Raw genomic sequence first — 10,097 nt, forward strand, 5'->3', positions numbered from 1 at the left:
GCGTGAAAACCCTGCTCTCGGCTAGTTGCCAAGGCCGACAATGGCCGCGCTCTTCTGTGCCATCCCTTCTGGAAGGCATCATCGTGGACAAGCTCCAAACCTCTATCTGCTACCCTAGAACAGTCGATCGGATGATGGCGGCACTCTTGTGTCACGTGACGCATTCTTGGACGTGTGCATTGGCTTGAGGGGCCAGTGGACGGTTTCAACGATGGAGCGGCGCTTCATGTGATGCATCAACGACGTGGAGTCTCGGTGACGTGGCGCTGCAGGGTCTCAGCGACGGATGTGTGATGATGGACGCGTGTAGGGAGGTGACGTTGTCTGGCGCCATGGTGGCATCAACGGCAGGCCTGGCAAGGTCAATGCATCGGTACCTACTCTTAAGATGGATTGCTGGAAGACGGTGGCAGTAGCCTCTGCAACGTGCGCATGCACTGCCCGCTGAGAGTGTGCTGGACCGGTGTGTGCCCCAAACCCGGCGATGGGTGGCTTGGTTGATGCCTCCGTTTTTAGATATTGGGCTTTGGTGTGAGGTTTGGGCAGGTGGCCCCGACAATATGCACCCCTTCGGCAAGTCGATAGGAGTAGCGATATATGTTGTCAAGATCATGGCTTCAGACTTATTGATGTATTGCTTTGTCAGGTCTTGGTGAATAATTGATAAAATGGTTGTATGCATCGCCCTAATGCAGAGGTCAGGGGCCATCCTCCTTATAGAAAAACAAGTGAACTTACCAATTTGGGTCACCCCTAGGGACAAATCAAGATTGTGTGGGTGCCCGCTCATCGACCCTATCAAAAATCATGCATTGGACGGATGCCCGGGCACTGAGAAGGACGCTTTCAAAGGCGAAAGGCGGGGTGGTGTTCCGCGGCCTACGACCATCGCTCCCTCTTCTCTTCCAAATTTTGTCGTGGTGATGCAGCTCTTTGGCGCCTTCGCGTGCTTGCTAGACCGGACGTGGTCGACCAATGTCCATGCTGCTTTTGTGAGAGGCCATTGTAAACCTCTCGATGTTCCCTGTTACCCCCTCCTGTAAAACCACCCCCACCTAGCAAACTTGAAAAAAAAACATATTTCTTCACTTGACTTTGTATCCTGGTAAACTCCAATTTTAACCCATGTTTGTTTTTGTGGTTGGAGTCTCCCTCAAATATTCCTTCCAAAATAATATATATTTTTTCACAAATACTCATACCAGACATTGAGAAAAGACCAGATCAGAAAGATAGGGTTTCTGAGATTGCTTTGTAAAAAAGACTCGTCTTGGCTGGCGTGGACCTACTGAAAGACTCGTCTCCCATACTCAACCTATCGGAGGCACTTGTCAAGCTACATGGGCCTTATATAAGCGCAACTTTATTCTTTCCAATTCTAAATGATCGACTAATTGTTTACATATTGTTAGTTCCCAACACAAGTCAATAATACAGAACATATTTACCTCCAATATAAATGCCTTTGTTACATTACAAAGACAATGCGTTGAAGGGATAACATTTTAGGGTTGCCTGATGCTTCCCCTTAATCTGGTTTGTAATTAGGTCATATGTACAATTGGTCGAAACTTTAAATTCATTAGAAGGTAGTGCTATACATAAGACATATATGCAAGTCTATGGCCATTTGAATTAAGAGTTCATTGTTGAGCTTTATTTAATCAGTTTCGAATATCCAGTTTCCCAGCGGTTTTACCTTGTGTCCTGATCCCCTTCCTGATCAACCCTCCTAAACGCCCCTCTCATGATCCATCGTCATGCAGCCACCATTGTCCCCCTCCACTCACACTCTTCCCATGATTACAACGATGACCCACCTGCGGCAAAAGAGAAACAATGCACGGTGCAAGAGGGGGGCATATATGATACACATCATATGGAACACAACGGTAAGGAAGAGTGTCTTTTGGCCAGCAGGCTATGATACGTCCATTTTGCATCATGTTTACCAACTGTTATTTATAATGTTTTTATGCATAATAATGCTTTTTGGAGTAATTCTAATGCCTTTTCTCTCATAATATGCAAGGTACACACAAAGAGGGAGAATTCCGGCAGCTGGAAATTTGGACCTGGAAAAGCTACGTCAGGCCACCTATTCTGCACAACTCCAAACAAGCTGAAACTTCACGAGGATTTTTTATGGAATAAATAAGAAATACTGGAGAAAATAACCACCGGAGGGGGGCCACCTGGTGAGCACAAGACACCAGGGCGCACCTGGCCCCCAGGCGCGCCCTGGTGGGTTGTGCTCAGCCCGGCCCACCTTCGGCGCCCATCTTCCGGTATATAAGTCATTTTGACCTAGAAAAAAATAAAGAGAGGACTTTCAGGACGGAGCGCCGCCGTCTCGAGGCGGAACTTGGGCAGGAGCACTTTTGCCCTTCGGCAGAGCGATTCCGCCAGGGGAACTTCCCTCCCTGAGGGGGAAATCATCGTCATCATCATCACCAACAACTCTCCCATCTTGGGGAGGGCAATCTCCGTCAACATCTTCAACAGCACCATCTCCTTTCAAACCCTAATTCATCTCTTGTGTTCAATCTTGTTACCGGAACTATAGATTGGTACTTGGGGGTGACTAGTAGTGTTGATTACATCTTGTAGTTGATTACTATATGGTTTATTTGGTGGAATATTATATGTTCAGATCCAATATGCTATTTAATACCCCTCTGATCTTGAGCATGATTATCATTTGTGAGTAGTTACTTTTGTTCTTGAGGTCACGGGAGAAACTCATGTTGCAAGTAATCTTGTGAACTTGATATGTGTTCAATATTTTGATAGTATGTATGGTGTGATTCCCTTAGTGGTGTCATGTGAACGTTGACTACATGACACTTCACCATATTTGGGCCTAAGGGAATGCATTGTGGAGTAGTAATTAGATGATGGGTTGCGAGAGTGACAGAAGCTTAAACCCTAGTTTATGCGCTATTCCGTAAGGGACCGATTGGATCCAAAAGTTTAATGCTATGGTTAAAATTTATTCTTAATATCTTTCTCGTAGTTGCGGATGCTTGCGAAGGGGTTAATCATAAGTAGGAGGTTTGTTCAAGTAAGAACAGCACCTAAGCACTGGTCCACCCACATATCAAATTATCAAAGTAGCGAACACAAATCGAACCAACATGATGAACGTGACTAGATGAAATTCCCGTGTACCCTCAAGAAAGCTTTGCTTATTATAAGAGACCGTTTTGGCATGTCCTTTGCCTCAAAAGGATTGGGCTATCTTGCTGCACTTTTGTTATTATTACCATTACTTGCTCGTTACAAATTATCTTGCTATCAAACTACTATGTTACTTACAATTTCAGCACTTGTAGACATTACCTTGCTGAAAACCATTTGTCATTTCCTTCTGCTCCTCGTTGGGTTCGACACTCTTACTTATCGAAAAGGCTACAATTGATCCCATATACTTGTGGGTCATCAAGGCTATTTTCTGGCGCCGTTGCCGGGGAGTGAAGCGCTCTTGGTAAGTGGAAATTGGTAAGGAAAAATTATTACTACGTGCTGAAATTTATTGTCTTGTCACTATGGAAAACAATCCTTTGAGGGGTTTGTTCGGGGTATCTTCACCTCGACCGGAAACACAATTAGCTACCCCTCAACCTACTGCACCTACTAAAAATATTGAATATGAAATTCCTTCGGGTATGATAGAACAACTGCTAGCTAATCCTTATGCAAGAGATGGAACTGAACATCCGGATATGCACTTGATATATGTGGAAGAAATCTGTGGATTGTTTAAGCTTGCAGGTTTACCCAAGATGAAGTTAATAAGAATGGTTTCCCTTTATATTTGAAGGGAAAAGCATTAGCATGGTATAGGCTATGCGATGATATTAGATCTTGGAATTGGAATTGATTGAAATTGGAGTTTCACCAAAAAATTATCATATGCATCTAGTTCATCGTGATCGGAATTATATATATAATTTTGGCCTTCTAAAGGAGAAAGTATCGCTCTAGCTCGGGGAGGCTTAAGTCAATGTTATATTCATGCCCCAATCATAAGCTCTCAAGAGAAATTATTATCCAGAATTTTTATGCTCGGCTTTCTCATAATGATCGATCCATGCTTGATACTTCTTGTGCTAGTTCTTTTATGAAGAAGACTATTGAATTCCGGTGGGATCTATTAGAAAGAATTAAACGCAACTCTAAAGATTGGGAACTCGACGAAGGTAAAGAGTCAGGTATTAAGCTTAAGTTTGATTGTGTTAAATCTTTTATGAATACCGATGCTTTTCAGAAGTTTAGCACTAAATATGGACTTGACTCTGAGATAGTAGCCTCCTTTTGTGAATCATTTGCTACTCATGTTGATCTCCCTAAGGAGAAGTGGTTTAGATATCACCCACCTATTAAAGAAGAAATTAAAGAACCGGTACTAGCTAAATAGGAAACTATAATTTATAATGTTGATCCAGTTGTTCCTACTACTTATATTGAGAAACCACCTTTCCCTGTTAGGATGAAGGAACATGCTAAACTTTCAACTGTGGTCAACAGAAGTTATATTAGAACACCTAAACCTGATGAACAAATCAAAGTAGAACCTAGTGTTGTTATGGTTAAGGATGTCCTGGAACAAAATATAGATGGGCATGTTATTCACTTATGTGATGAAGCTGCTAGAATTGCCAAACCCGATAAAAAGGATAAACGTAGACCTGTTGTTAGCATGCCCGTTGTCTCGGTTAAAATAGGAGATCACTGTTATCATGGTTTATGCGACCTAGGTGGTAGCGTGAGTGCTATTCCCTTTACCTTATATCAAGAAATTATGAATGACATAGCACCCGCTAAGATAGAGGACATAGATATTACTATTAAACTTGCTAGAGACACCATTTCACCAATTAGGATTGTTAAAGATGTTGAAGTCTTGTGTGAGAAAATAAAATACCCTACTGATTTTCTTGTTCTTGGTTCCCCACAAGATGATTTTTGTCCCATTATTTTTGGTAGACCTTTCTTGAACACCATTAATGCTAAAATAGAATGTGAGAAGCAAACTGTCGGTGTTAGTTTTGGTGATGAGTCTCATGAGTTTAATTTTTCCAAGTTTAGTAGAAAACCTCATAAAAAAGAATTTCCTAGTAAGGATGAAATAGTTGGTCTTGCTTCTATTGTTGTGCCTCCTACTGATCCTCTAGAACAATATCTGCTAGACCATGATAATGATTTACATATGCATGAAAGAAATGAAATAGATAAGATTTTCTTTGAACAACGTCCTCTGCTTAAGCACAATTTGCCCTATTGAAACTCTAGGAGGTCCTCCTCCACCTAAAGGTGATCATGTGTTTGAATTAAAACAATTACCAGACACTTTGAAATATGCTTATCTTGATGAGAAGAGGATATATCCTGTTATTATTAGTGCTAACCTTTCAGAACATGAAGAAAAAAGATTATTGAAAGTTCTAACGAAGCACCGAGCTGCTATTGGATATACTCTTGATGATTTAAAGGGCATTAGTCCCACTCTATGTCAGCACAAGATTAATATGGAACCTAATGCTAAACCCGTTGTTGATCACCAACGTCGATTAAATCCAAAGATGAAAGAAGTGGTAAGAACGGAAATATTAAAACTTCTGGAAGCAGGTATAATCTATCCTATAGCTGATAGTAGATGGGTAAGTCATGTTCATTGTGTCCCTAAGAAAGGAGGTATTATTGTTGTTCCTAATGATAAGAATGAACTTATTTCACAAAGAATTGTTACAGGCTATAGAATGGTAATTGATTTTAGAAAATTAAACAAAGCAACTAGGAAAGATCATTACCCTCTGCCTTTTATTGATCAAGTGCTAGAAAGATTATCTAAGCACACACATTTTTGCTTCCTTGATGGATATTCTGGTTTCTCACAAATACCTGTTTCTCAACCTGATCAAGAAAAGACTACGTTTACTTGCCCTTTTGGAACTTATGCTTATAGACCTATGCCTTTTGGTTTATGCAATGCACCTCTACCTTTCAAAGATGTATGACTGCTATATTCTCTGACTTTTGTGGAAAGATTGTTGAGGTTTTCATGGATGACTTCTCTGTTTATAGGAAGTCTTTTAATGATTGTTTAAGCAATATTGATCGAGTTTTGCAAAGATGCGAGCAAACAAATCTTGTCTTGAATTGGGAGAAGTGCCACTTTATGGTTAACGAAGGTATTGTTTTGGGCCATAAAATTTCTGAAAGAGGTATTAAGGTGGACAAAGCTAAGGTTGATGCAATTGAGAAAATGCCATGTCATAAAGATATCAAAGGTATTCGTAGTTTCCTAAGTCATGCTGGTTTCTATAGGAGATTTATCGAAGACTTTTCTAAAATTTCTAAGCCCCTTACCAATCTTTTGCAAAAGGATGTCCCTTTTGTTTTTGATGATGATTGTTTAGAAGCTTTCGAAACACTCAAGAAAGCCTAAATTTCTGCACTTGTTGTTCAACCACCTGATTGGAACTTGCCTTTTAAAATTATGTGTGATGCTAGTGATTATGCTGTTGGTGTTGTTCTAGGACAAAGAGTTGATAAGAAACCGAATGTTATTCATTATGCTAGTAAAACTCTAGACAGTGCTCAACGAAATTATACTACTACTGAAAAAGAATTTCTAGCAGTGGTGTTTGCTTGTGATAAATTTAGATCTTACATTGTTGATTCAAAAGTAATTGTTCACACCGATCATGCTCCTATTAAATATATTATGGAAAAGAAAGATACTAAACCTAGGCTTATTCGATGGGTTCTCTTGCTACAAAAATTTTATTTACATATCACTGATAGAAAAGGAGCTGAGAACCCCGTAGCTGATAACTTGTCTAGTCTTGAAAATGTTCTTGATGACCCACTTGTTGGGGAACGTAGTAATTTCAAAAAAATTCCTACGCACACGCAAGATCATGGTGATGCATAGCAACGAGAGGGAAGAGTGTGTCCACGTACCCTCGTAGACCGAAAGCGGAAGCGTTAGCACAACGCGGTTGATGTAGTCGTACGTCTTCACGATCTGACCGATCCAAGTACCAAACATACGGCACCTCCGAGTTCAGCACACGTTCAGCTCGATGACGTCCCTCGAACTCCGATCCAGCCGAGCTTTGAGGGAGAGTTCCGTCAGCACGACGGCGTGGTGACGATGATGATGTTCTACCGATGCAGGAATTCGCCTAAGCACCGCTACGATATTATCGAGGTGGACTATGGTGGAGGGGGCACCACACACGGCTAAGAGATCAAGAGATCAATTGTTGTGTCTCTGGGGTTCCCCCCTACCCCCGTATATAAAGGAGCAAGGGGGGAGAGGCGGCCGGCCAGGAGGGGGCGCGCCAAGAGGAGTCCTACTCCCACCGGGAGTAGGACTCCCTCCCTTCCTTGTTGGATTAGGAGAAGGGGAAGGAGGAGGGAGAGAGGAAGGAAAGGGGGGCGCCCCCCCCCCCTCGTCCAATTCTGACTAGAGGGGGAGGGGGCGCGCAGCCTGCCCTGGCCGCTCCTCCTCTTCTCCACTAAGGCCCATGTAGGCCCATTAAACCCCCCGGGGGTTCCGGTAACCTCCCGGTACTCCGGTATATATCCGATAACCCCCGGAACCATTCCGGTGTCCGAATATAGTCGTCCAATATATCAACCTTCATGCCTCGACCATTTTGAGACTCCTCGTCATGTCCGTGATCACATCCGGGACGCCGAACTATCTTCTGTACATCAAAACACATAAACTCATAATATAACCGTCATCAAACTTTAAGCGTGCGGACCCTACGGGTTCGAGAACTATGTAGACATGACCGAGACACCTCTCCGGTCAATAACCAATAGCGGAACCTGGATGCTCATATTGGCTCCCACATATTCTACGAAGATCTTTATCAGTCAAACCGCATAACAACATACGTTGTTCCTTTTGTCATCGGTATGTTACTTGCCCGAGATTCGATCGTCGGTATCTCGATACCTAGTTCAATCTCATTACTGGCAAGTCTCTTTACTCGTTTCGTAATACATCATCCCGTAACTAACTCATTAGTCACAATGCTTGCAAGGCTTATAGTGATGTGCATTACCGAGTGGGCCTAGAGATACCTCTCCGACAATCGGAGTGACAAATCCTAATCTCGAAATACGCCAACCCAACAAGTACCTTTGGAGACACCTGTAGAGCACCTTTATAATCACCCAGTTACGTTGTGACGTTTGGTAGCACACAAAGTGCCCTCCGGTAAACGGGAGTTGCATAATCTCATAGTCATAAGAACATGTATAAGTCATGAAGAAAGCAATAGCAGAATACTAAACGATCGTGTGCTAAGCTAACGGAATGGGTCAACTCAATCACATCATTCTCCTAATGATGTGATCCCGTTAATCAAATGACAACTCATGTCAATGGCTAGGAAAGATAACCATCTTTGATCAACAAGCTAGTCAAGTAGAGGCATACTAGTGACACTTTGTTTGTCTATGTATTCGCACAAGTATTATGTTTCCGGTTAATACAATTCTAGCATGAATAATAAACATTTATCATGATATAAGGAAATAAATAATAACTTTATTATTGCCTCTAGGGCATATTTCCTGCAGTCTCCCACTTGCACTAGAGTCAATAATCTAGATTACACAGTAATGATTCTAACACCCATGGAGCCTTTGGTGCTGATCATGTTTTGCTCGCGGAAGAGGCTTAGTCAACGGGTCTGCAACATTCAGATCCGTATGTATCTTGCAAATTTCTATGTCTCCCACCTGGACTAGATCCCGGATGGAGTTGAAGCGTCTCTTGATGTGCTTGGTTCTCTTGTGAAATCTGGATTCCTTTGCCAAGGCAATTGCACCAGTATTGTCACAAAAGATTTTCATTGGACCCGATGCACTAGGTATTACACCTAGATCGGATATGAACTCCTTCATCCAGACTCCTTCATTTGCTGCTTCCGAAGCAGCTATGTACTCCGCTTCACACGTAGATCCCGCCACAACGCTTTGTTTAGAACTGCACCAACTGACAGCTCCACCGTTCAATGTAAACACATATCCGGTTTGCGATTTAGAATCGTCCGGATCAGTGTCAAAGCTTGCATCGACGTAACCATTTACGACTAGCTCTTTGTCACCTCCATAAACGAGAATCATATCCTTAGTCCTTTTCAGGTATTTTAGGATGTTCTTGACCGCTGTCCAGTGATCCACTCCTGGATTACTTTGGTACCTCCCTGCTAAACTTATAGCAAGGCACACATCAGGTCTGGTACACAGCATTGCATACATGATAGAGCCTATGACTGAAGCATAGGGAACATCTTTCATCTTCTCTCTGTCTTCTGCAGTGGTCGGTCATTGAGTCTTACTCAACTTCACACCTTGTAACACAGGCAAGAACCCTTTCTTTGCTTGATCCATTTTGAACTTCTTCAAAACTTTGTCAAGGTATGTGCTTTGTGAAAGTCCAATTAAACGTCTTGATCTATCTCTATAGATCTTGATGCCCAATATGTAAGCAGCTTCACCGAGGTCCTTCATTGAAAAACTCTTATTCAAGTATCCCTTTATGCTATCCAGAAATTCTATATCATTTCCAATTAGCAATATGTCATCCACATATAATATCAGAAATGCTATAGAGCTCCCACTCGCTTTCTTGTAAATACAGGCTTCTCCAAAAGTCTGTATAAAACCAAATGCTTTGATCACACTATCAAAACATTTATTCCAACTCCGAGAGGCTTGCACCAGTCCATAAATGGATCGCTGGAGCTTGCACACTTTGTTAGCTCCCTTTGGATCGACAAAACCTTCCGGTTGCATCATATACAACTCTTCTTCTAGAAATCCATTCAGGAATGCAGTTTTGACATCCATTTGCCAAATTTCATAATCATAAAATGCGGCAATTGCTAACTTGATTCGGACAGACTTAAGCATCGCTACGGGTGAGAAAGTCTCATCGTAGTCAATCCCTTGAACTTGCCGAAAACCTTTTGCAACAAGTCGAGCTTTATAAACAGTAACATTACCGTCAGCATCAGTCTTCTTCTTGAAGATCCATTTATTCTCAATGGCTTGCCAATCATCGG

This window comes from Triticum aestivum, chromosome 4D, assembly GCF_018294505.1.
Source record: "Triticum aestivum cultivar Chinese Spring chromosome 4D, IWGSC CS RefSeq v2.1, whole genome shotgun sequence".
NCBI lineage: Eukaryota > Viridiplantae > Streptophyta > Magnoliopsida > Poales > Poaceae > Triticum > Triticum aestivum.